General features: G+C 41.0%; 19 non-coding genes across 19 annotated transcripts; all 19 read left to right on the top strand.

The window, feature by feature from the left end:
- Positions 1-1650: 1650 nt before the first annotated feature.
- Positions 1651-1724, top strand: trnan-guu (transfer RNA asparagine (anticodon GUU)). The gene has a single exon. It is a non-coding gene; the product is annotated as a tRNA-Asn (tRNA).
- A 1941-nt stretch (positions 1725-3665) lies between these two features.
- trnan-guu (transfer RNA asparagine (anticodon GUU)) lies at positions 3666-3739 on the top strand. The gene has a single exon. It is a non-coding gene; the product is annotated as a tRNA-Asn (tRNA).
- A 1938-nt stretch (positions 3740-5677) lies between these two features.
- Positions 5678-5751, top strand: trnan-guu (transfer RNA asparagine (anticodon GUU)). Its single transcript has one exon. It is a non-coding gene; the product is annotated as a tRNA-Asn (tRNA).
- A 1103-nt stretch (positions 5752-6854) lies between these two features.
- trnan-guu (transfer RNA asparagine (anticodon GUU)) lies at positions 6855-6928 on the top strand. Its single transcript has one exon. It is a non-coding gene; the product is annotated as a tRNA-Asn (tRNA).
- Positions 6929-8031: 1103 nt separating this feature from the next.
- Positions 8032-8105, top strand: trnan-guu (transfer RNA asparagine (anticodon GUU)). The gene has a single exon. It is a non-coding gene; the product is annotated as a tRNA-Asn (tRNA).
- A 1938-nt stretch (positions 8106-10043) lies between these two features.
- On the top strand, positions 10044-10117 carry trnan-guu (transfer RNA asparagine (anticodon GUU)). The gene has a single exon. It is a non-coding gene; the product is annotated as a tRNA-Asn (tRNA).
- A 1103-nt stretch (positions 10118-11220) lies between these two features.
- On the top strand, positions 11221-11294 carry trnan-guu (transfer RNA asparagine (anticodon GUU)). Its single transcript has one exon. It is a non-coding gene; the product is annotated as a tRNA-Asn (tRNA).
- A 1103-nt stretch (positions 11295-12397) lies between these two features.
- trnan-guu (transfer RNA asparagine (anticodon GUU)) lies at positions 12398-12471 on the top strand. Its single transcript has one exon. It is a non-coding gene; the product is annotated as a tRNA-Asn (tRNA).
- A 1103-nt stretch (positions 12472-13574) lies between these two features.
- On the top strand, positions 13575-13648 carry trnan-guu (transfer RNA asparagine (anticodon GUU)). The gene has a single exon. It is a non-coding gene; the product is annotated as a tRNA-Asn (tRNA).
- A 1103-nt stretch (positions 13649-14751) lies between these two features.
- trnan-guu (transfer RNA asparagine (anticodon GUU)) lies at positions 14752-14825 on the top strand. Its single transcript has one exon. It is a non-coding gene; the product is annotated as a tRNA-Asn (tRNA).
- Positions 14826-15928: 1103 nt separating this feature from the next.
- On the top strand, positions 15929-16002 carry trnan-guu (transfer RNA asparagine (anticodon GUU)). Its single transcript has one exon. It is a non-coding gene; the product is annotated as a tRNA-Asn (tRNA).
- A 1103-nt stretch (positions 16003-17105) lies between these two features.
- On the top strand, positions 17106-17179 carry trnan-guu (transfer RNA asparagine (anticodon GUU)). The gene has a single exon. It is a non-coding gene; the product is annotated as a tRNA-Asn (tRNA).
- Positions 17180-18282: 1103 nt separating this feature from the next.
- trnan-guu (transfer RNA asparagine (anticodon GUU)) lies at positions 18283-18356 on the top strand. The gene has a single exon. It is a non-coding gene; the product is annotated as a tRNA-Asn (tRNA).
- Positions 18357-19459: 1103 nt separating this feature from the next.
- On the top strand, positions 19460-19533 carry trnan-guu (transfer RNA asparagine (anticodon GUU)). Its single transcript has one exon. It is a non-coding gene; the product is annotated as a tRNA-Asn (tRNA).
- A 1103-nt stretch (positions 19534-20636) lies between these two features.
- trnan-guu (transfer RNA asparagine (anticodon GUU)) lies at positions 20637-20710 on the top strand. The gene has a single exon. It is a non-coding gene; the product is annotated as a tRNA-Asn (tRNA).
- Positions 20711-21813: 1103 nt separating this feature from the next.
- trnan-guu (transfer RNA asparagine (anticodon GUU)) lies at positions 21814-21887 on the top strand. The gene has a single exon. It is a non-coding gene; the product is annotated as a tRNA-Asn (tRNA).
- Positions 21888-22990: 1103 nt separating this feature from the next.
- trnan-guu (transfer RNA asparagine (anticodon GUU)) lies at positions 22991-23064 on the top strand. Its single transcript has one exon. It is a non-coding gene; the product is annotated as a tRNA-Asn (tRNA).
- Positions 23065-24166: 1102 nt separating this feature from the next.
- trnan-guu (transfer RNA asparagine (anticodon GUU)) lies at positions 24167-24240 on the top strand. The gene has a single exon. It is a non-coding gene; the product is annotated as a tRNA-Asn (tRNA).
- A 1103-nt stretch (positions 24241-25343) lies between these two features.
- trnan-guu (transfer RNA asparagine (anticodon GUU)) lies at positions 25344-25417 on the top strand. The gene has a single exon. It is a non-coding gene; the product is annotated as a tRNA-Asn (tRNA).
- Positions 25418-26911: the final 1494 nt, after the last annotated feature.

The following is a 26911-nucleotide window of genomic DNA, read 5'->3' as shown; positions in this document are numbered from 1 at the left end:
AGGGTCAGTATAACCACAAGTCTCTTTGGTGCAATTTGTTGGCGCGTTAGACTCTTAATTTAAAAATTGGTGATTGAGCCCACCCAGGGATGCTGTCTTTCCGTTTCTAGCGATATGGAAGACCTTCCTGGATTACAGTAAGCTGCTTTTGACCTGCTGTGTTTCTGTTGTCACATGTGATTGGTGTGTGTTGAACATGAAAGATGACAAGTTACTATACCTACTGTAAAATGGCTGTCAATGGTCTTGATCTTCTGTACTAACTAGCTTGATCATTCTGTGTTCTCCAAGGAAAATATCATTTATTCTTATTAATCTGGCTAGTATGACAATGTAAATGATGTCAATCTGGCATGAAAACTTAGCATTTATATTTATCTCGCGAGAAGGACATTGGTCAGTGTGTGTGTGTTTGTGGTAATGTTGCCTATACGCCATGAAAGTGACTCGCTACTACATCATCTCCAGAGTCAGTCCCCTAATTATTTTGAATGGGCTTGGCGATTATATATTAATTTGTAAAAATGCAGTTGTTTAAAATATATATTTATCGGAAATATTTTTGAGTTGTGGCTGAATTAATCCTGCAGATGCCTTTTAATATAATGTTGCACTGACGAACATGCGCTCTTTTTGCCTTTTGAGGCCATTCAAAAAGCAAACAAACATTAGATAAACTACAGGGCAATCTTAAAATGTTGCTGCACTTTCGATGACAAGGTAACAAACATTGGAACAATGTGAGGTGGTTTGTGAACTTCCATGGTCAGTGTTGAGAGCACGGACGGCCAGCGATCAAGGGTCAGGGTCATAACACACAAGTCTCTTTGGTGCAATTTGTTGGCGCGTTAGACTCTTAATTTAAAAATTGGTGATTTGAGCCCACCCAGGGATGCTGTCTTTCCGTTTCTAGCGATATGGAAGACCTTCCTGGACTTACAGTAAGCTTGCTTTTGACCTGCTGTGTTTCCTGTTGTCACATGTGATTGGTGTGTTGTTGAACATGAAAGATGACAAGTTACTATACCTACTGGTAAAATGGCTGTCAATGGTCTCTGATCTTCTGTTATTCAATAGCTTGATCATTCTGTGTTCTCCAAGGAACATATCAGTTATTCTTATTAATCTGGCTGTATGACAAGTAAATGATGTCAATCTGGCATGAAAAACCTTGCATTTATATTTATCTCGCGAGAAGGACAATGTTGGTTCAGTGTGTGTGTGTTTGTGTCTATATGTATGCTATACGCCATGAAAGTGACTCGCTACTACATCATCCTCCAGAGTCAGTCCCCTAATTATTTTGAATGGGCTTGGCGATTATATATTACATTTGTAAAATGCAGTTGTTTAAATATATATTTATCGGAATATATTTGTGATTGTGGCTGAATTTAATCCTGCCAGATGCCTTTTAATATAATGTTGCACTGACGAACATTGCGCTACATTTTTGCCCTTTTAAGGCCATTCAAAAAGCAAACAAACATTAGATAACTACAGGGCTACTTCCTTAAAAATGTTGCTGCACTTTCGATGCAAGGTAACACAACCATTGGAACAATGTGTTGTTGTTTCGTAAACTCCATGTTCAGCTGGAAGAGAGCACGGACGGCCAGCGATCAAGCGTCAGGGTCATAAACACTATAACTCTCTGTGGCGCAATTGGTTAGCGCATTAGACTGTTAATCTAAAGGTTGGTGGTTCGAGCCCACCCAGGGACGACAGTGTGTTGTCCTCCTTGATGTGGATGTGACATCCTGGACCTCTAATGAAATTCCCAGTTCTTTTGGCCTGCTGAGGGGTCAATGCCAACACAAGCCTCTCAAGTGCCAATCAAACAGTTAGCTTGTTTGACTGTCAATCTCAAGTTTGGTTCTTCGACACCACCCAGGGATGACATTTTTCAGATCGTAGAGATGTGAACTGACCCTTCCTGACTTGTTGTGAGCTTCCACGAGACTATGGCCTGCTGAGGGTCAGTATAACCACAAGTCTCTTTGGTGCAATTTGTTGGCGCGTTAGACTCTTAATTTAAAAATTGGTGATTTGAGCCCACCCAGGGATGCTGTCTTTCCGTTTCTAGCGATATGGAAGACCTTCCTGGATTTACAGTAAGCTTGCTTTTGACCTGCTGTGTTTCCTGTTGTCACATGTGATTGGTGTGTTGTTGAACATGAAAGATGACAAGTTACTATACCTACTGGTAAAATGGCTGTCAATGGTCTCTGATCTTCTGTTATTCAATAGCTTGATCATTCTGTGTTCTCCAAGGAACATATCATTTATTCTTATTAATCTGGCTAGTATGACAATGTAAATGATGTCAATCTGGCATGAAAAACCTTAGCATTTATATTTATCTCGCGAGAAGGACAATGTTTGGTTCAGTGTGTGTGTGTTTGTGTGTATATGTATGCCTATACGCCATGAAAGTGACTCGCTACTACATCATCCTCCAGAGTCAGTCCCCTAATTATTTTGAATGGGCTTGGCGATTATATATTACATTTGTAAAAATGCAGTTGTTTAAAATATATATTTATCGGAATATATTTTGTGATTGTGGCTGAATTTAATCCTGCCAGATGCCTTTTAATATAATGTTGCACTGACGAACATTGCGCTACATTTTTGCCCTTTTAAGGCCATTCAAAAAGCAAACAAACATTAGATAACTACAGGGCTACTTCCTTAAAAATGTTGCTGCACTTTCGATGCAAGGTAACACAACCATTGGAACAATGTGTTGTTGTTCGTAAACTCCATGTTCAGCTGGAAGAGAGCACGGACGGCCAGCGATCAAGCGTCAGGGTCATAAACACTATAAGTCTCTTTGGTGCAATTTGTTGGCGCGTTAGACTCTTAATTTAAAATTGGGTGATTTGAGCCCACCCAGGGATGCTGTCTTTCCGTTTCTAGCGATATGGAAGACCTTCCTGGACTTACAGTAAGCTTGCTTTTGACCTGCTGTGTTTCCTGTTGTCACATGTGATTGGTGTGTTGTTGAACATGAAAGATGACAAGTTACTATACCTACTGGTAAAATGGCTGTCAATGGTCTCTGATCTTCTGTTACTCAATAGCTTGATCATTCTGTGTTCTCCAAGGAACATATCATTTATTCTTATTAATCTGGCTAGTATGACAATGTAAATGATGTCAATCTGGCATGAAAAACCTTAGCATTTATATTTATCTCGCGAGAAGGACAATGTTGATTCAGTGTGTGTGTGTTTGTGTCTATATGTATGCCTATACGCCATGAAAGTGACTCGCTACTACATCATCCTCCAGAGTCAGTCCCCTAATTATTTTGAATGGGCTTGGCGATTATATATTACATTTGTAAAAATGCAGTTGTTTAAAATATATATTTATCGGAATATATTTGTGATTGTGGCTGAATTTAATCCTGCCAGATGCCTTTTAATATAATGTTGCACTGACGAACATTGCGCTACATTTTTGCCCTTTTAAGGCCATTCAAAAAGCAAACAAACATTAGATAACTACAGGGCTACTTCCTTAAAAATGTTGCTGCACTTTCGATGCAAGGTAACACAACCATTGGAAACATGTGTTGTTGTTTCGTAAACTCCATGTTCAGCTGGAAGAGAGCACGGACGGCCAGCGATCAAGCGTCAGGGTCATAAACACTATAAGTCTCTGTGGCGCAATTGGTTAGCGCATTAGACTGTTAATCTAAAGGTTGGTGGTTCGAGCCCACCCAGGGACGACAGTGTGTTGTGCTCCTTGATGTGGATGTGACATCCTGGACCTCTAATGAAATTCCCAGTTCTTTTGGCCTGCTGAGGGTCAATGCCAACACAAGCCTCTCAAGTGCAATCAAACAGTTAGCTTGTTTGACTGTCAATCTCAAGTTTGGTTCTTCGACACCACCCAGGGATGACATTTTTCAGATCGTAGAGATGTGAACTGACCCTTCCTGACTTGTTGTGAGCTTCCACGAGACTATGGCCTGCTGAGGGTCAGTATAACCACAAGTCTCTTTGGTGCAATTTGTTGGCGCGTTAGACTCTTAATTTAAAAATTGGTGATTTGAGCCCACCCAGGGATGCTGTCTTTCCGTTTCTAGCGATATGGAAGACCTTCCTGGATTTACAGTAAGCTTGCTTTTGACCTGCTGTGTTTCCTGTTGTCACATGTGATTGGTGTGTTGTTGAACATGAAAGATGACAAGTTACTATACCTACTGGTAAAATGGCTGTCAATGGTCTCTGATCTTCTGTTATTCAATAGCTTGATCATTCTGTGTTCTCCAAGGAACATATCATTTATTCTTATTAATCTGGCTAGTATGACAATGTAAATGATGTCAATCTGGCATGAAAAACCTTAGCATTTATATTTATCTCGCGAGAAGGACAATGTTGGTTCAGTGTGTGTGTGTTTGTGTGTATATGTATGCCTATACGCCATGAAAGTGACTCGCTACTACATCATCCTCCAGAGTCAGTCCCCTAATTATTTTGAATGGGCTTGGCGATTATATATTACATTTGTAAAAATGCAGTTGTTTAAAATATATATTTATCGGAATATATTTGTGATTGTGGCTGAATTTAATCCTGCCAGATGCCTTTTAATATAATGTTGCACTGACGAACATTGCGCTACATTTTTGCCCTTTTAAGGCCATTCAAAAAGCAAACAAACATTAGATAACTACAGGGCTACTTCCTTAAAAATGTTGCTGCACTTTCGATGCAAGGTAACACAACCATTGGAACAATGTGTTGTTGTTTCGTAAACTCCATGTTCAGCTGGAAGAGAGCACGGACGGCCAGCGATCAAGCGTCAGGGTCATAAACACTATAAGTCTCTTTGGTGCAATTTGTTGGCGCGTTAGACTCTTAATTTAAAAATTGGTGATTTGAGCCCACCCAGGGATGCTGTCTTTCCGTTTCTAGCGATATGGAAGACCTTCCTGGACTTACAGTAAGCTTGCTTTTGACCTGCTGTGTTTCCTGTTGTCACATGTGATTGGTGTGTTGTTGAACATGAAAGATGACAAGTTACTATACCTACTGGTAAAATGGCTGTCAATGGTCTCTGATCTTCTGTTATTCAATAGCTTGATCATTCTGTGTTCTCCAAGGAACATATCATTTATTCTTATTAATCTGGCTAGTATGACAATGTAAATGATGTCAATCTGGCATGAAAAACCTTAGCATTTATATTTATCTCGCGAGAAGGACAATGTTGGTTCAGTGTGTGTGTGTTTGTGTCTATATGTATGCCTATACGCCATGAAAGTGACTCGCTACTACATCATCCTCCAGAGTCAGTCCCCTAATTATTTTGAATGGGCTTGGCGATTATATATTACATTTGTAAAAATGCAGTTGTTTAAAATATATATTTATCGGAATATATTTGTGATTGTGGCTGAATTTAATCCTGCCAGATGCCTTTTAATATAATGTTGCACTGACGAACATTGCGCTACATTTTTGCCCTTTTAAGGCCATTCAAAAAGCAAACAAACATTAGATAACTACAGGGCTACTTCCTTAAAAATGTTGCTGCACTTTCGATGCAAGGTAACACAACCATTGGAAACATGTGTTGTTGTTTCGTAAACTCCATGTTCAGCTGGAAGAGAGCACGGACGGCCAGCGATCAAGCGTCAGGGTCATAAACACTATAAGTCTCTGTGGCGCAATTGGTTAGCGCATTAGACTGTTAATCTAAAGGTTGGTGGTTCGAGCCCACCCAGGGACGACAGTGTGTTGTGCTCCTTGATGTGGATGTGACATCCTGGACCTCTAATGAAATTCCCAGTTCTTTTGGCCTGCTGAGGGTCAATGCCAACACAAGCCTCTCAAGTGCAATCAAACAGTTAGCTTGTTTGACTGTCAATCTCAAGTTTGGTTCTTCGACACCACCCAGGGATGACATTTTTCAGATCGTAGAGATGTGAACTGACCCTTCCTGACTTGTTGTGAGCTTCCACGAGACTATGGCCTGCTGAGGGTCAGTATAACCACAAGTCTCTTTGGTGCAATTTGTTGGCGCGTTAGACTCTTAATTTAAAAATTGGTGATTTGAGCCCACCCAGGGATGCTGTCTTTCCGTTTCTAGCGATATGGAAGACCTTCCTGGATTTACAGTAAGCTTGCTTTTGACCTGCTGTGTTTCCTGTTGTCACATGTGATTGGTGTGTTGTTGAACATGAAAGATGACAAGTTACTATACCTACTGGTAAAATGGCTGTCAATGGTCTCTGATCTTCTGTTATTCAATAGCTTGATCATTCTGTGTTCTCCAAGGAACATATCATTTATTCTTATTAATCTGGCTAGTATGACAATGTAAATGATGTCAATCTGGCATGAAAAACCTTAGCATTTATATTTATCTCGCGAGAAGGACAATGTTGGTTCAGTGTGTGTGTGTTTGTGTGTATATGTATGCCTATACGCCATGAAAGTGACTCGCTACTACATCATCCTCCAGAGTCAGTCCCCTAATTATTTTGAATGGGCTTGGCGATTATATATTACATTTGTAAAAATGCAGTTGTTTAAAATATATATTTATCGGAATATATTTGTGATTGTGGCTGAATTTAATCCTGCCAGATGCCTTTTAATATAATGTTGCACTGACGAACATTGCGCTACATTTTTGCCCTTTTAAGGCCATTCAAAAAGCAAACAAACATTAGATAACTACAGGGCTACTTCCTTAAAAATGTTGCTGCACTTTCGATGCAAGGTAACACAACCATTGGAACAATGTGTTGTTGTTTCGTAAACTCCATGTTCAGCTGGAAGAGAGCACGGACGGCCAGCGATCAAGCGTCAGGGTCATAAACACTATAAGTCTCTGTGGCGCAATTGGTTAGCGCGTTAGACTGTTAATCTAAAGGTTGGTGGTTCGAGCCCACCCAGGGACGACAGTGTGTTGTGCTCCTTGATGTGGATGTGACATCCTGGACCTCTAATGAAATTCCCAGTTCTTTTGGCCTGCTGAGGGTCAATGCCAACACAAGCCTCTCAAGTGCAATCAAACAGTTAGCTTGTTTGACTGTCAATCTCAAGTTTGGTTCTTCGACACCACCCAGGGATGACATTTTTCAGATCGTAGAGATGTGAACTGACCCTTCCTGACTTGTTGTGAGCTTCCACGAGACTATGGCCTGCTGAGGGTCAGTATAACCACAAGTCTCTTTGGTGCAATTTGTTGGCGCGTTAGACTCTTAATTTAAAAATTGGTGATTTGAGCCCACCCAGGGATGCTGTCTTTCCGTTTCTAGCGATATGGAAGACCTTCCTGGATTTACAGTAAGCTTGCTTTTGACCTGCTGTGTTTCCTGTTGTCACATGTGATTGGTGTGTTGTTGAACATGAAAGATGACAAGTTACTATACCTACTGGTAAAATGGCTGTCAATGGTCTCTGATCTTCTGTTATTCAATAGCTTGATCATTCTGTGTTCTCCAAGGAACATATCATTTATTCTTATTAATCTGGCTAGTATGACAATGTAAATGATGTCAATCTGGCATGAAAAACCTTAGCATTTATATTTATCTCGCGAGAAGGACAATGTTGGTTCAGTGTGTGTGTGTTTGTGTGTATATGTATGCCTATACGCCATGAAAGTGACTCGCTACTACATCATCCTCCAGAGTCAGTCCCCTAATTATTTTGAATGGGCTTGGCGATTATATATTACATTTGTAAAAATGCAGTTGTTTAAAATATATATTTATCGGAATATATTTGTGATTGTGGCTGAATTTAATCCTGCCAGATGCCTTTTAATATAATGTTGCACTGACGAACATTGCGCTACATTTTTGCCCTTTTAAGGCCATTCAAAAAGCAAACAAACATTAGATAACTACAGGGCTACTTCCTTAAAAATGTTGCTGCACTTTCGATGCAAGGTAACACAACCATTGGAACAATGTGTTGTTGTTTCGTAAACTCCATGTTCAGCTGGAAGAGAGCACGGACGGCCAGCGATCAAGCGTCAGGGTCATAAACACTATAAGTCTCTGTGGCGCAATTGGTTAGCGCGTTAGACTGTTAATCTAAAGGTTGGTGGTTCGAGCCCACCCAGGGACGACAGTGTGTTGTGCTCCTTGATGTGGATGTGACATCCTGGACCTCTAATGAAATTCCCAGTTCTTTTGGCCTGCTGAGGGTCAATGCCAACACAAGCCTCTCAAGTGCAATCAAACAGTTAGCTTGTTTGACTGTCAATCTCAAGTTTGGTTCTTCGACACCACCCAGGGATGACATTTTTCAGATCGTAGAGATGTGAACTGACCCTTCCTGACTTGTTGTGAGCTTCCACGAGACTATGGCCTGCTGAGGGTCAGTATAACCACAAGTCTCTTTGGTGCAATTTGTTGGCGCGTTAGACTCTTAATTTAAAAATTGGTGATTTGAGCCCACCCAGGGATGCTGTCTTTCCGTTTCTAGCGATATGGAAGACCTTCCTGGATTTACAGTAAGCTTGCTTTTGACCTGCTGTGTTTCCTGTTGTCACATGTGATTGGTGTGTTGTTGAACATGAAAGATGACAAGTTACTATACCTACTGGTAAAATGGCTGTCAATGGTCTCTGATCTTCTGTTACTCAATAGCTTGATCATTCTGTGTTCTCCAAGGAACATATCATTTATTCTTATTAATCTGGCTAGTATGACAATGTAAATGATGTCAATCTGGCATGAAAAACCTTAGCATTTATATTTATCTCGCGAGAAGGACAATGTTGGTTCAGTGTGTGTGTGTTTGTGTGTATATGTATGCCTATACGCCATGAAAGTGACTCGCTACTACATCATCCTCCAGAGTCAGTCCCCTAATTATTTTGAATGGGCTTGGCGATTATATATTACATTTGTAAAAATGCAGTTGTTTAAAATATATATTTATCAGAATATATTTGTGATTGTGGCTGAATTTAATCCTGCCAGATGCCTTTTAATATAATGTTGCACTGACGAACATTGCGCTACATTTTTGCCCTTTTAAGGCCATTCAAAAAGCAAACAAACATTAGATAACTACAGGGCTACTTCCTTAAAAATGTTGCTGCACTTTCGATGCAAGGTAACACAACCATTGGAACAATGTGTTGTTGTTTCGTAAACTCCATGTTCAGCTGGAAGAGAGCACGGACGGCCAGCGATCAAGCGTCAGGGTCATAAACACTATAAGTCTCTTTGGTGCAATTTGTTGGCGCGTTAGACTCTTAATTTAAAAATTGGTGATTTGAGCCCACCCAGGGATGCTGTCTTTCCGTTTCTAGCGATATGGAAGACCTTCCTGGACTTACAGTAAGCTTGCTTTTGACCTGCTGTGTTTCCTGTTGTCACATGTGATTGGTGTGTTGTTGAACATGAAAGATGACAAGTTACTATACCTACTGGTAAAATGGCTGTCAATGGTCTCTGATCTTCTGTTATTCAATAGCTTGATCATTCTGTGTTCTCCAAGGAACATATCATTTATTCTTATTAATCTGGCTAGTATGACAATGTAAATGATGTCAATCTGGCATGAAAAACCTTAGCATTTATATTTATCTCGCGAGAAGGACAATGTTGGTTCAGTGTGTGTGTGTTTGTGTCTATATGTATGCCTATACGCCATGAAAGTGACTCGCTACTACATCATCCTCCAGAGTCAGTCCCCTAATTATTTTGAATGGGCTTGGCGATTATATATTACATTTGTAAAAATGCAGTTGTTTAAAATATATATTTATCGGAATATATTTGTGATTGTGGCTGAATTTAATCCTGCCAGATGCCTTTTAATATAATGTTGCACTGACGAACATTGCGCTACATTTTTGCCCTTTTAAGGCCATTCAAAAAGCAAACAAACATTAGATAACTACAGGGCTACTTCCTTAAAAATGTTGCTGCACTTTCGATGCAAGGTAACACAACCATTGGAAACATGTGTTGTTGTTTCGTAAACTCCATGTTCAGCTGGAAGAGAGCACGGACGGCCAGCGATCAAGCGTCAGGGTCATAAACACTATAAGTCTCTGTGGCGCAATTGGTTAGCGCATTAGACTGTTAATCTAAAGGTTGGTGGTTCGAGCCCACCCAGGGACGACAGTGTGTTGTGCTCCTTGATGTGGATGTGACATCCTGGACCTCTAATGAAATTCCCAGTTCTTTTGGCCTGCTGAGGGTCAATGCCAACACAAGCCTCTCAAGTGCAATCAAACAGTTAGCTTGTTTGACTGTCAATCTCAAGTTTGGTTCTTCGACACCACCCAGGGATGACATTTTTCAGATCGTAGAGATGTGAACTGACCCTTCCTGACTTGTTGTGAGCTTCCACGAGACTATGGCCTGCTGAGGGTCAGTATAACCACAAGTCTCTTTGGTGCAATTTGTTGGCGCGTTAGACTCTTAATTTAAAAATTGGTGATTTGAGCCCACCCAGGGATGCTGTCTTTCCGTTTCTAGCGATATGGAAGACCTTCCTGGATTTACAGTAAGCTTGCTTTTGACCTGCTGTGTTTCCTGTTGTCACATGTGATTGGTGTGTTGTTGAACATGAAAGATGACAAGTTACTATACCTACTGGTAAAATGGCTGTCAATGGTCTCTGATCTTCTGTTATTCAATAGCTTGATCATTCTGTGTTCTCCAAGGAACATATCATTTATTCTTATTAATCTGGCTAGTATGACAATGTAAATGATGTCAATCTGGCATGAAAAACCTTAGCATTTATATTTATCTCGCGAGAAGGACAATGTTGGTTCAGTGTGTGTGTGTTTGTGTGTATATGTATGCCTATACGCCATGAAAGTGACTCGCTACTACATCATCCTCCAGAGTCAGTCCCCTAATTATTTTGAATGGGCTTGGCGATTATATATTACATTTGTAAAAATGCAGTTGTTTAAAATATATATTTATCGGAATATATTTGTGATTGTGGCTGAATTTAATCCTGCCAGATGCCTTTTAATATAATGTTGCACTGACGAACATTGCGCTACATTTTTGCCCTTTTAAGGCCATTCAAAAAGCAAACAAACATTAGATAACTACAGGGCTACTTCCTTAAAAATGTTGCTGCACTTTCGATGCAAGGTAACACAACCATTGGAACAATGTGTTGTTGTTTCGTAAACTCCATGTTCAGCTGGAAGAGAGCACGGACGGCCAGCGATCAAGCGTCAGGGTCATAAACACTATAAGTCTCTGTGGCGCAATTGGTTAGCGCGTTAGACTGTTAATCTAAAGGTTGGTGGTTCGAGCCCACCCAGGGACGACAGTGTGTTGTGCTCCTTGATGTGGATGTGACATCCTGGACCTCTAATGAAATTCCCAGTTCTTTTGGCCTGCTGAGGGTCAATGCCAACACAAGCCTCTCAAGTGCAATCAAACAGTTAGCTTGTTTGACTGTCAATCTCAAGTTTGGTTCTTCGACACCACCCAGGGATGACATTTTTCAGATCGTAGAGATGTGAACTGACCCTTCCTGACTTGTTGTGAGCTTCCACGAGACTATGGCCTGCTGAGGGTCAGTATAACCACAAGTCTCTTTGGTGCAATTTGTTGGCGCGTTAGACTCTTAATTTAAAAATTGGTGATTTGAGCCCACCCAGGGATGCTGTCTTTCCGTTTCTAGCGATATGGAAGACCTTCCTGGATTTACAGTAAGCTTGCTTTTGACCTGCTGTGTTTCCTGTTGTCACATGTGATTGGTGTGTTGTTGAACATGAAAGATGACAAGTTACTATACCTACTGGTAAAATGGCTGTCAATGGTCTCTGATCTTCTGTTACTCAATAGCTTGATCATTCTGTGTTCTCCAAGGAACATATCATTTATTCTTATTAATCTGGCTAGTATGACAATGTAAATGATGTCAATCTGGCATGAAAAACCTTAGCATTTATATTTATCTCGCGAGAAGGACAATGTTGGTTCAGTGTGTGTGTGTTTGTGTGTATATGTATGCCTATACGCCATGAAAGTGACTCGCTACTACATCATCCTCCAGAGTCAGTCCCCTAATTATTTTGAATGGGCTTGGCGATTATATATTACATTTGTAAAAATGCAGTTGTTTAAAATATATATTTATCAGAATATATTTGTGATTGTGGCTGAATTTAATCCTGCCAGATGCCTTTTAATATAATGTTGCACTGACGAACATTGCGCTACATTTTTGCCCTTTTAAGGCCATTCAAAAAGCAAACAAACATTAGATAACTACAGGGCTACTTCCTTAAAAATGTTGCTGCACTTTCGATGCAAGGTAACACAACCATTGGAACAATGTGTTGTTGTTTCGTAAACTCCATGTTCAGCTGGAAGAGAGCACGGACGGCCAGCGATCAAGCGTCAGGGTCATAAACACTATAAGTCTCTGTGGCGCAATTGGTTAGCGCGTTAGACTGTTAATCTAAAGGTTGGTGGTTCGAGCCCACCCAGGGACGACAGTGTGTTGTGCTCCTTGATGTGGATGTGACATCCTGGACCTCTAATGAAATTCCCAGTTCTTTTGGCCTGCTGAGGGTCAATGCCAACACAAGCCTCTCAAGTGCAATCAAACAGTTAGCTTGTTTGACTGTCAATCTCAAGTTTGGTACTTCGACACCACCCAGGGATGACATTTTTCAGATCGTAGAGATGTGAACTGACCCTTCCTGACTTGTTGTGAGCTTCCACGAGACTATGGCCTGCTGAGGGTCAGTATAACCACAAGTCTCTTTGGTGCAATTTGTTGGCGCGTTAGACTCTTAATTTAAAAATTGGTGATTTGAGCCCACCCAGGGATGCTGTCTTTCCGTTTCTAGCGATATGGAAGACCTTCCTGGACTTACAGTAAGCTTGCTTTTGACCTGCTGTGTTTCCTGTTGTCACATGTGATTGGTGTGTTGTTGAACATGAAAGATGACAAGTTACTATACCTACTGGTAAAATGGCTGTCAATGGTCTCTGATCTTCTGTTATTCAATAGCTTGATCATTCTGTGTTCTCCAAGGAACATATCATTTATTCTTATTAATCTGGCTAGTATGACAATGTAAATGATGTCAATCTGGCATGAAAAACCTTAGCATTTATATTTATCTCGCGAGAAGGACAATGTTGGTTCAGTGTGTGTGTGTTTGTGTGTATATGTATGCCTATACGCCATGAAAGTGACTCGCTACTACATCATCCTCCAGAGTCAGTCCCCTAATTATTTTGAATGGGCTTGGCGATTATATATTACATTTGTAAAAATGCAGTTGTTTAAAATATATATTTATCGGAATATATTTGTGATTGTGGCTGAATTTAATCCTGCCAGATGCCTTTTAATATAATGTTGCACTGACGAACATTGCGCTACATTTTTGCCCTTTTAAGGCCATTCAAAAAGCAAACAAACATTAGATAACTACAGGGCTACTTCCTTAAAAATGTTGCTGCACTTTCGATGCAAGGTAACACAACCATTGGAACAATGTGTTGTTGTTTCGTAAACTCCATGTTCAGCTGGAAGAGAGCACGGACGGCCAGCGATCAAGCGTCAGGGTCATAAACACTATAAGTCTCTGTGGCGCAATTGGTTAGCGCGTTAGACTGTTAATCTAAAGGTTGGTGGTTCGAGCCCACCCAGGGACGACAGTGTGTTGTGCTCCTTGATGTGGATGTGACATCCTGGACCTCTAATGAAATTCCCAGTTCTTTTGGCCTGCTGAGGGTCAATGCCAACACAAGCCTCTCAAGTGCAATCAAACAGTTAGCTTGTTTGACTGTCAATCTCAAGTTTGGTACTTCGACACCACCCAGGGATGACATTTTTCAGATCGTAGAGATGTGAACTGACCCTTCCTGACTTGTTGTGAGCTTCCACGAGACTATGGCCTGCTGAGGGTCAGTATAACCACAAGTCTCTTTGGTGCAATTTGTTGGCGCGTTAGACTCTTAATTTAAAAATTGGTGATTTGAGCCCACCCAGGGATGCTGTCTTTCCGTTTCTAGCGATATGGAAGACCTTCCTGGACTTACAGTAAGCTTGCTTTTGACCTGCTGTGTTTCCTGTTGTCACATGTGATTGGTGTGTTGTTGAACATGAAAGATGACAAGTTACTATACCTACTGGTAAAATGGCTGTCAATGGTCTCTGATCTTCTGTTATTCAATAGCTTGATCATTCTGTGTTCTCCAAGGAACATATCATTTATTCTTATTAATCTGGCTAGTATGACAATGTAAATGATGTCAATCTGGCATGAAAAACCTTAGCATTTATATTTATCTCGCGAGAAGGACAATGTTGGTTCAGTGTGTGTGTGTTTGTGTGTATATGTATGCCTATACGCCATGAAAGTGACTCGCTACTACATCATCCTCCAGAGTCAGTCCCCTAATTATTTTGAATGGGCTTGGCGATTATATATTACATTTGTAAAAATGCAGTTGTTTAAAATATATATTTATCGGAATATATTTGTGATTGTGGCTGAATTTAATCCTGCCAGATGCCTTTTAATATAATGTTGCACTGACGAACATTGCGCTACATTTTTGCCCTTTTAAGGCCATTCAAAAAGCAAACAAACATTAGATAACTACAGAGCTACTTCCTTGAAAATGTTGCTGCACTTTCGATGCAAGGTAACACAACCATTGGAACAATGTGTTGTTGTTTCGTAAACTCCATGTTCAGTTGGAAGAGAGCACGGACGGCCAGTGATCAAGCGTCAGGGTCATACACACTATAAGTCTCTGTGGCGCAATTGGTTAGCGCGTTAGACTGTTAATCTAAAGGTTGGTGGTTCGAGCCCACCCAGGGACGACAGTGTGTTGTGCTCCATGATGTGGATGTGACATCCTGGACCTCTAATGAAATTCCCAGTTCTTTTGGCCTGCTGAGGGTCAATGCCAACACAAGCCTCTCAAGTGCAATCAAACAGTTAGCTTGTTTGACTGTCAATCTCAAGTTTGGTTCTTCGACACCACCCAGGGATGACATTTTTCAGATCGTAGAGATGTGAACTGACCCTTCCTGACTTGTTGTGAGCTTCCACGAGACTATGGCCTGCTGAGGGTCAGTATAACCACAAGTCTCTTTGGTGCAATTTGTTGGCGCGTTAGACTCTTAATTTAAAAATTGGTGATTTGAGCCCACCCAGGGATGCTGTCTTTCCGTTTCTAGCGATATGGAAGACCTTCCTGGACTTACAGTAAGCTTGCTTTTGACCTGCTGTGTTTCCTGTTGTCACATGTGATTGGTGTGTTGTTGAACATGAAAGATGACAAGTTACTATACCTACTGGTAAAATGGCTGTCAATGGTCTCTGATCTTCTGTTACTCAATAGCTTGATCATTCTGTGTTCTCCAAGGAACATATCATTTATTCTTATTAATCTGGCTAGTATGACAATGTAAATGATGTCAATCTGGCATGAAAAACCTTAGCATTTATATTTATCTCGCGAGAAGGACAATGTTGGTTCAGTGTGTGTGTGTTTGTGTGTATATGTATGCCTATACGCCATGAAAGTGACTCGCTACTACATCATCCTCCAGAGTCAGTCCCCTAATTATTTTGAATGGGCTTGGCGATTATATATTACATTTGTAAAAATGCAGTTGTTTAAAATATATATTTATCGGAATATATTTGTGATTGTGGCTGAATTTAATCCTGCCAGATGCCTTTTAATATAATGTTGCACTGACGAACATTGCGCTACATTTTTGCCCTTTTAAGGCCATTCAAAAAGCAAACAAACATTAGATAACTACAGGGCTACTTCCTTAAAAATGTTGCTGCACTTTCGATGCAAGGTAACACAACCATTGGAACAATGTGTTGTTGTTTCGTAAACTCCATGTTCAGCTGGAAGAGAGCACGGACGGCCAGCGATCAAGCGTCAGGGTCATAAACACTATAAGTCTCTGTGGCGCAATTGGTTAGCGCGTTAGACTGTTAATCTAAAGGTTGGTGGTTCGAGCCCACCCAGGGACGACAGTGTGTTGTGCTCCTTGATGTGGATGTGACATCCTGGACCTCTAATGAAATTCCCAGTTCTTTTGGCCTGCTGAGGGTCAATGCCAACACAAGCCTCTCAAGTGCAATCAAACAGTTAGCTTGTTTGACTGTCAATCTCAAGTTTGGTACTTCGACACCACCCAGGGATGACATTTTTCAGATCGTAGAGATGTGAACTGACCCTTCCTGACTTGTTGTGAGCTTCCACGAGACTATGGCCTGCTGAGGGTCAGTATAACCACAAGTCTCTTTGGTGCAATTTGTTGGCGCGTTAGACTCTTAATTTAAAAATTGGTGATTTGAGCCCACCCAGGGATGCTGTCTTTCCGTTTCTAGCGATATGGAAGACCTTCCTGGACTTACAGTAAGCTTGCTTTTGACCTGCTGTGTTTCCTGTTGTCACATGTGATTGGTGTGTTGTTGAACATGAAAGATGACAAGTTACTATACCTACTGGTAAAATGGCTGTCAATGGTCTCTGATCTTCTGTTACTCAATAGCTTGATCATTCTGTGTTCTCCAAGGAACATATCATTTATTCTTATTAATCTGGCTAGTATGACAATGTAAATGATGTCAATCTGGCATGAAAAACCTTAGCATTTATATTTATCTCGCGAGAAGGACAATGTTGGTTCAGTGTGTGTGTGTTTGTGTGTATATGTATGCCTATACGCCATGAAAGTGACTCGCTACTACATCATCCTCCGGAGTCAGTCCCCTAATTATTTTGAATGGGCTTGGCGATTATATATTACATTTGTAAAAATGCAGTTGTTTAAAATATATATTTATCAGAATATATTTGTGATTGTGGCTGAATTTAATCCTGCCAGATGCCTTTTAATATAATGTTGCACTGACGAACATTGCGCTACATTTTTGCCCTTTTAAGGCCATTCAAAAAGCAAACAAACATTAGATAACTACAGGGCTACTTCCTTAAAAATGTTGCTGCACTTTCGATGCAAGGTAACACAACCATTGGAACAATGTGTTGTTGTTTCGTAAACTCCATGTTCAGCTGGAAGAGAGCACGGACGGCCAGCGATCAAGCGTCAGGGTCATAAACACTATAAGTCTCTGTGGCGCAATTGGTTAGCGCGTTAGACTGTTAATCTAAAGGTTGGTGGTTCGAGCCCACCCAGGGACGACAGTGTGTTGTGCTCCTTGATGTGGATGTGACATCCTGGACCTCTAATGAAATTCCCAGTTCTTTTGGCCTGCTGAGGGTCAATGCCAACACAAGCCTCTCAAGTGCAATCAAACAGTTAGCTTGTTTGACTGTCAATCTCAAGTTTGGTACTTCGACACCACCCAGGGATGACATTTTTCAGATCGTAGAGATGTGAACTGACCCTTCCTGACTTGTTGTGAGCTTCCACGAGACTATGGCCTGCTGAGGGTCAGTATAACCACAAGTCTCTTTGGTGCAATTTGTTGGCGCGTTAGACTCTTAATTTAAAAATTGGTGATTTGAGCCCACCCAGGGATGCTGTCTTTCCGTTTCTAGCGATATGGAAGACCTTCCTGGACTTACAGTAAGCTTGCTTTTGACCTGCTGTGTTTCCTGTTGTCACATGTGATTGGTGTGTTGTTGAACATGAAAGATGACAAGTTACTATACCTACTGGTAAAATGGCTGTCAATGGTCTCTGATCTTCTGTTACTCAATAGCTTGATCATTCTGTGTTCTCCAAGGAACATATCATTTATTCTTATTAATCTGGCTAGTATGACAATGTAAATGATGTCAATCTGGCATGAAAAACCTTAGCATTTATATTTATCTCGCGAGAAGGACAATGTTGGTTCAGTGTGTGTGTGTTTGTGTGTATATGTATGCCTATACGCCATGAAAGTGACTCGCTACTACATCATCCTCCGGAGTCAGTCCCCTAATTATTTTGAATGGGCTTGGCGATTATATATTACATTTGTAAAAATGCAGTTGTTTAAAATATATATTTATCAGAATATATTTGTGATTGTGGCTGAATTTAATCCTGCCAGATGCCTTTTAATATAATGTTGCACTGACGAACATTGCGCTACATTTTTGCCCTTTTAAGGCCATTCAAAAAGCAAACAAACATTAGATAACTACAGGGCTACTTCCTTAAAAATGTTGCTGCACTTTCGATGCAAGGTAACACAACCATTGGAACAATGTGTTGTTGTTTCGTAAACTCCATGTTCAGCTGGAAGAGAGCACGGACGGCCAGCGATCAAGCGTCAGGGTCATAAACACTATAAGTCTCTGTGGCGCAATTGGTTAGCGCGTTAGACTGTTAATCTAAAGGTTGGTGGTTCGAGCCCACCCAGGGACGACAGTGTGTTGTGCTCCTTGATGTGGATGTGACATCCTGGACCTCTAATGAAATTCCCAGTTCTTTTGGCCTGCTGAGGGTCAATGCCAACACAAGCCTCTCAAGTGCAATCAAACAGTTAGCTTGTTTGACTGTCAATCTCAAGTTTGGTACTTCGACACCACCCAGGGATGACATTTTTCAGATCGTAGAGATGTGAACTGACCCTTCCTGACTTGTTGTGAGCTTCCACGAGACTATGGCCTGCTGAGGGTCAGTATAACCACAAGTCTCTTTGGTGCAATTTGTTGGCGCGTTAGACTCTTAATTTAAAAATTGGTGATTTGAGCCCACCCAGGGATGCTGTCTTTCCGTTTCTAGCGATATGGAAGACCTTCCTGGACTTACAGTAAGCTTGCTTTTGACCTGCTGTGTTTCCTGTTGTCACATGTGATTGGTGTGTTGTTGAACATGAAAGATGACAAGTTACTATACCTACTGGTAAAATGGCTGTCAATGGTCTCTGATCTTCTGTTACTCAATAGCTTGATCATTCTGTGTTCTCCAAGGAACATATCATTTATTCTTATTAATCTGGCTAGTATGACAATGTAAATGATGTCAATCTGGCATGAAAAACCTTAGCATTTATATTTATCTCGCGAGAAGGACAATGTTGGTTCAGTGTGTGTGTGTTTGTGTGTATATGTATGCCTATACGCCATGAAAGTGACTCGCTACTACATCATCCTCCAGAGTCAGTCCCCTAATTATTTTGAATGGGCTTGGCGATTATATATTACATTTGTAAAAATGCAGTTGTTTAAAATATATATTTATCAGAATATATTTGTGATTGTGGCTGAATTTAATCCTGCCAGATGCCTTTTAATATAATGTTGCACTGACGAACATTGCGCTACATTTTTGCCCTTTTAAGGCCATTCAAAAAGCAAACAAACATTAGATAACTACAGGGCTACTTCCTTAAAAATGTTGCTGCACTTTCGATGCAAGGTAACACAACCATTGGAACAATGTGTTGTTGTTTCGTAAACTCCATGTTCAGCTGGAAGAGAGCACGGACGGCCAGCGATCAAGCGTCAGGGTCATAAACACTATAAGTCTCTGTGGCGCAATTGGTTAGCGCGTTAGACTGTTAATCTAAAGGTTGGTGGTTCGAGCCCACCCAGGGACGACAGTGTGTTGTGCTCCTTGATGTGGATGTGACATCCTGGACCTCTAATGAAATTCCCAGTTCTTTTGGCCTGCTGAGGGTCAATGCCAACACAAGCCTCTCAAGTGCAATCAAACAGTTAGCTTGTTTGACTGTCAATCTCAAGTTTGGTACTTCGACACCACCCAGGGATGACATTTTTCAGATCGTAGAGATGTGAACTGACCCTTCCTGACTTGTTGTGAGCTTCCACGAGACTATGGCCTGCTGAGGGTCAGTATAACCACAAGTCTCTTTGGTGCAATTTGTTGGCGCGTTAGACTCTTAATTTAAAAATTGGTGATTTGAGCCCACCCAGGGATGCTGTCTTTCCGTTTCTAGCGATATGGAAGACCTTCCTGGACTTACAGTAAGCTTGCTTTTGACCTGCTGTGTTTCCTGTTGTCACATGTGATTGGTGTGTTGTTGAACATGAAAGATGACAAGTTACTATACCTACTGGTAAAATGGCTGTCAATGGTCTCTGATCTTCTGTTACTCAATAGCTTGATCATTCTGTGTTCTCCAAGGAACATATCATTTATTCTTATTAATCTGGCTAGTATGACAATGTAAATGATGTCAATCTGGCATGAAAAACCTTAGCATTTATATTTATCTCGCGAGAAGGACAATGTTGGTTCAGTGTGTGTGTGTTTGTGTGTATATGTATGCCTATACGCCATGAAAGTGACTCGCTACTACATCATCCTCCGGAGTCAGTCCCCTAATTATTTTGAATGGGCTTGGCGATTATATATTACATTTGTAAAAATGCAGTTGTTTAAAATATATATTTATCAGAATATATTTGTGATTGTGGCTGAATTTAATCCTGCCAGATGCCTTTTAATATAATGTTGCACTGACGAACATTGCGCTACATTTTTGCCCTTTTAAGGCCATTCAAAAAGCAAACAAACATTAGATAACTACAGGGCTACTTCCTTAAAAATGTTGCTGCACTTTCGATGCAAGGTAACACAACCATTGGAACAATGTGTTGTTGTTTCGTAAACTCCATGTTCAGCTGGAAGAGAGCACGGACGGCCAGCGATCAAGCGTCAGGGTCATAAACACTATAAGTCTCTGTGGCGCAATTGGTTAGCGCGTTAGACTGTTAATCTAAAGGTTGGTGGTTCGAGCCCACCCAGGGACGACAGTGTGTTGTGCTCCTTGATGTGGATGTGACATCCTGGACCTCTAATGAAATTCCCAGTTCTTTTGGCCTGCTGAGGGTCAATGCCAACACAAGCCTCTCAAGTGCAATCAAACAGTTAGCTTGTTTGACTGTCAATCTCAAGTTTGGTACTTCGACACCACCCAGGGATGACATTTTTCAGATCGTAGAGATGTGAACTGACCCTTCCTGACTTGTTGTGAGCTTCCACGAGACTATGGCCTGCTGAGGGTCAGTATAACCACAAGTCTCTTTGGTGCAATTTGTTGGCGCGTTAGACTCTTAATTTAAAAATTGGTGATTTGAGCCCACCCAGGGATGCTGTCTTTCCGTTTCTAGCGATATGGAAGACCTTCCTGGACTTACAGTAAGCTTGCTTTTGACCTGCTGTGTTTCCTGTTGTCACATGTGATTGGTGTGTTGTTGAACATGAAAGATGACAAGTTACTATACCTACTGGTAAAATGGCTGTCAATGGTCTCTGATCTTCTGTTACTCAATAGCTTGATCATTCTGTGTTCTCCAAGGAACATATCATTTATTCTTATTAATCTGGCTAGTATGACAATGTAAATGATGTCAATCTGGCATGAAAAACCTTAGCATTTATATTTATCTCGCGAGAAGGACAATGTTGGTTCAGTGTGTGTGTGTTTGTGTGTATATGTATGCCTATACGCCATGAAAGTGACTCGCTACTACATCATCCTCCGGAGTCAGTCCCCTAATTATTTTGAATGGGCTTGGCGATTATATATTACATTTGTAAAAATGCAGTTGTTTAAAATATATATTTATCAGAATATATTTGTGATTGTGGCTGAATTTAATCCTGCCAGATGCCTTTTAATATAATGTTGCACTGACGAACATTGCGCTACATTTTTGCCCTTTTAAGGCCATTCAAAAAGCAAACAAACATTAGATAACTACAGGGCTACTTCCTTAAAAATGTTGCTGCACTTTCGATGCAAGGTAACACAACCATTGGAACAATGTGTTGTTGTTTCGTAAACTCCATGTTCAGCTGGAAGAGAGCACGGACGGCCAGCGATCAAGCGTCAGGGTCATAAACACTATAAGTCTCTGTGGCGCAATTGGTTAGCGCGTTAGACTGTTAATCTAAAGGTTGGTGGTTCGAGCCCACCCAGGGACGACAGTGTGTTGTGCTCCTTGATGTGGATGTGACATCCTGGACCTCTAATGAAATTCCCAGTTCTTTTGGCCTGCTGAGGGTCAATGCCAACACAAGCCTCTCAAGTGCAATCAAACAGTTAGCTTGTTTGACTGTCAATCTCAAGTTTGGTACTTCGACACCACCCAGGGATGACATTTTTCAGATCGTAGAGATGTGAACTGACCCTTCCTGACTTGTTGTGAGCTTCCACGAGACTATGGCCTGCTGAGGGTCAGTATAACCACAAGTCTCTTTGGTGCAATTTGTTGGCGCGTTAGACTCTTAATTTAAAAATTGGTGATTTGAGCCCACCCAGGGATGCTGTCTTTCCGTTTCTAGCGATATGGAAGACCTTCCTGGACTTACAGTAAGCTTGCTTTTGACCTGCTGTGTTTCCTGTTGTCACATGTGATTGGTGTGTTGTTGAACATGAAAGATGACAAGTTACTATACCTACTGGTAAAATGGCTGTCAATGGTCTCTGATCTTCTGTTACTCAATAGCTTGATCATTCTGTGTTCTCCAAGGAACATATCATTTATTCTTATTAATCTGGCTAGTATGACAATGTAAATGATGTCAATCTGGCATGAAAAACCTTAGCATTTATATTTATCTCGCGAGAAGGACAATGTTGGTTCAGTGTGTGTGTGTTTGTGTGTATATGTATGCCTATACGCCATGAAAGTGACTCGCTACTACATCATCCTCCAGAGTCAGTCCCCTAATTATTTTGAATGGGCTTGGCGATTATATATTACATTTGTAAAAATGCAGTTGTTTAAAATATATATTTATCGGAATATATTTGTGATTGTGGCTGAATTTAATCCTGCCAGATGCCTTTTAATATAATGTTGCACTGACGAACATTGCGCTACATTTTTGCCCTTTTAAGGCCATTCAAAAAGCAAACAAACATTAGATAACTACAGAGCTACTTCCTTGAAAATGTTGCTGCACTTTCGATGCAAGGTAACACAACCATTGGAACAATGTGTTGTTGTTTCGTAAACTCCATGTTCAGCTGGAAGAGAGCACGGACGGCCAGCGATCAAGCGTCAGGGTCATAAACACTATAAGTCTCTGTGGCGCAATTGGTTAGCGCGTTAGACTGTTAATCTAAAGGTTGGTGGTTCGAGCCCACCCAGGGACGACAGTGTGTTGTGCTCCATGATGTGGATGTGACATCCTGGACCTCTAATGAAATTCCCAGTTCTTTTGGCCTGCTGAGGGTCAATGCCAACACAAGCCTCTCAAGTGCAATCAAACAGTTAGCTTGTTTGACTGTCAATCTCAAGTTTGGTGCTTCGACACCACCCAGGGATGACATTTTTCAGATCGTAGAGATGTGAACTGACCCTTCCTGACTTGTTGTGAGCTTCCACGAGACTATGGCCTGCTGAGGGTCAGTATAACCACAAGTCTCTTTGGTGCAATTTGTTGGCGCGTTAGACTCTTAATTTAAAAATTGGTGATTTGAGCCCACCCAGGGATGCTGTCTTTCCGTTTCTAGCGATATGGAAGACCTTCCTGGACTTACAGTAAGCTTGCTTTTGACCTGCTGTGTTTCCTGTTGTCACATGTGATTGGTGTGTTGTTGAACATGAAAGATGACAAGTTACTATACCTACTGGTAAAATGGCTGTCAATGGTCTCTGATCTTCTGTTACTCAATAGCTTGATCATTCTGTGTTCTCCAAGGAACATATCATTTATTCTTATTAATCTGGCTAGTATGACAATGTAAATGATGTCAATCTGGCATGAAAAACCTTAGCATTTATATTTATCTCGCGAGAAGGACAATGTTGGTTCAGTGTGTGTGTGTTTGTGTGTATATGTATGCCTATACGCCATGAAAGTGACTCGCTACTACATCATCCTCCAGAGTCAGTCCCCTAATTATTTTGAATGGGCTTGGCGATTATATATTACATTTGTAAAAATGCAGTTGTTTAAAATATATATTTATCGGAATATATTTGTGATTGTGGCTGAATTTAATCCTGCCAGATGCCTTTTAATATAATGTTGCACTGACGAACATTGCGCTACATTTTTGCCCTTTTAAGGCCATTCAAAAAGCAAACAAACATTAGATAACTACAGGGCTACTTCCTTAAAATGTTGCTGCACTTTCGATGCAAGGTAACACAACCATTGGAACAATGTGTTGTTGTTTCGTAAACTCCATGTTCAGCTGGAAGAGAGCACGGACGGCCAGCGATCAAGCGTCAGGGTCATAAACACTATAAGTCTCTGTGGCGCAATTGGTTAGCGCGTTAGACTGTTAATCTAAAGGTTGGTGGTTCGAGCCCACCCAGGGACGACAGTGTGTTGTGCTCCTTGATGTGGATGTGACATCCTGGACCTCTAATGAAATTCCCAGTTCTTTTGGCCTGCTGAGGGTCAATGCCAACACAAGCCTCTCAAGTGCAATCAAACAGTTAGCTTGTTTGACTGTCAATCTCAAGTTTGGTACTTCGACACCACCCAGGGATGACATTTTTCAGATCGTAGAGATGTGAACTGACCCTTCCTGACTTGTTGTGAGCTTCCACGAGACTATGGCCTGCTGAGGGTCAGTATAACCACAAGTCTCTTTGGTGCAATTTGTTGGCGCGTTAGACTCTTAATTTAAAAATTGGTGATTTGAGCCCACCCAGGGATGCTGTCTTTCCGTTTCTAGCGATATGGAAGACCTTCCTGGACTTACAGTAAGCTTGCTTTTGACCTGCTGTGTTTCCTGTTGTCACATGTGATTGGTGTGTTGTTGAACATGAAAGATGACAAGTTACTATACCTACTGGTAAAATGGCTGTCAATGGTCTCTGATCTTCTGTTACTCAATAGCTTGATCATTCTGTGTTCTCCAAGGAACATATCATTTATTCTTATTAATCTGGCTAGTATGACAATGTAAATGATGTCAATCTGGCATGAAAAACCTTAGCATTTATATTTATCTCGCGAGAAGGACAATGTTGGTTCAGTGTGTGTGTGTTTGTGTGTATATGTATGCCTATACGCCATGAAAGTGACTCGCTACTACATCATCCTCCAGAGTCAGTCCCCTAATTATTTTGAATGGGCTTGGCGATTATATATTACATTTGTAAAAATGCAGTTGTTTAAAATATATATTTATCGGAATATATTTGTGATTGTGGCTGAATTTAATCCTGCCAGATGCCTTTTAATATAATGTTGCACTGACGAACATTGCGCTACATTTTTGCCCTTTTAAGGCCATTCAAAAAGCAAACAAACATTAGATAACTACAGAGCTACTTCCTTGAAAATGTTGCTGCACTTTCGATGCAAGGTAACACAACCATTGGAACAATGTGTTGTTGTTTCGTAAACTCCATGTTCAGTTGGAAGAGAGCACGGACGGCCAGTGATCAAGCGTCAGGGTCATATACACCATAAGTCTCTGTGGCGCAATTGGTTAGCGCGTTAGACTGTTAATCTAAAGGTTGGTGGTTCGAGCCCACCCAGGGACGACAGTGTGTTGTGCTCCATGATGTGGATGTGACATCCTGGACCTCTAATGAAATTCCCAGTTCTTTTGGCCTGCTGAGGGTCAATGCCAACACAAGCCTCTCAAGTGCAATCAAACAGTTAGCTTGTTTGACTGTCAATCTCAAGTTTGGTGCTTCGACACCACCCAGGGATGACATTTTTCAGATCGTAGAGATGTGAACTGACCCTTCCTGACTTGTTGTGAGCTTCCACGAGACTATGGCCAGCTGAGGGTCAGTATAACCACAAGTCTCTTTTGGTGCAATTTGTTGGCGCGTTAGACTCTTAATTTAAAAATTGGTGATTTGAGCCCACCCAGGGATGCTGTCTTTCCGTTTCTAGCGATATGGAAGACCTTCCTGGACTTACAGTAAGCTTGCTTTTGACCTGCTGTGTTTCCTGTTGTCACATGTGATTGGTGTGTTGTTGAACATGAAAGATGACAAGTTACTATACCTACTGGTAAAATGGCTGTCAATGGGTCCTCTGATCTTCTGTTACTCAATAGCTTGATCATTCTGTGTTCTCCAAGGAACATATCATTTATTCTTATTAATCTGGCTAGTATGACAATGTAAAATGATGTCAATCTGGCATGAAAAACCTTAGCATTTATATTTATCTCGCGAGAAGGACAATGTTGGTTCAGTGTGTGTGTGTTTGTGTGTATATGTATGCCTATACGCCATGAAGTGACTCGCTACTACATCATCCTCCGGAGTCAGTCCCCTAATTATTTTGAATGGCTTGGCGATTATATATTACATTTGTAAAATGCAGTTGTTAAAATATATATTTATCAGAATATATTGTGATTGTGGCTGAATTTAATCCTGCCAGATGCCTTTTAATTTAATTGTTGCACTGAGCACATTGCGCTACATTTTGCCCTTTTAAGGCCATTCAAAAAGCAAACAACATTAGAGTAACTACAGGGCTACTTCCTTAAAAATGTTGCTGCACTTTCGATGCAAGGTAACACAACCATTGGAACAATGTGTTGTTGTTTCGTAAACTCCATGTTCAGCTGGAAGAGAGCACGGACGGCCAGCGATCAAGCGTCAGGGTCATAACACTATAAGTCTCTGTGGCGCAATTGGTTAGCGCTGTTAATCTAAAGGTTGGTGGTTCGAGCCCACCAGGGACGACAGTGTGTTGTGCTCCATTGATGTGGATGTGACATCCTGGACCTCTAATGAAATTCCCAGTTCTTTTGGCCTGCTGAGGTCAATGCCAACACAAGCCTCTCAAGTGCAATCAAACAGTTAGCTTGTTTGACTGTCAATCTCAAGTTTGGTGCTTCGACACCACCCAGGATGACATTTTTCAGATCGTAGAGATGTGAACTGACCCTTCCTGACTTTGTGAGCTTCCACGAGACTATGGCCAGCTGAGGGTCAGTATAACCACAAGTCTCTTTGTTGCAATTTGTTGGCGCGTTAGACTGTTAATTTAAAAATTGGTGATTTGAGCCC

This window comes from Oncorhynchus kisutch, unplaced genomic scaffold (assembly GCF_002021735.2).
Source record: "Oncorhynchus kisutch isolate 150728-3 unplaced genomic scaffold, Okis_V2 scaffold2614, whole genome shotgun sequence".
In the NCBI taxonomy this organism is placed as follows: Eukaryota; Metazoa; Chordata; class Actinopteri; order Salmoniformes; family Salmonidae; genus Oncorhynchus; species Oncorhynchus kisutch.
The sequence above is the reverse complement of the archived record's forward strand: the minus strand, read 5'-3'. Positions and strand labels throughout refer to the sequence as shown.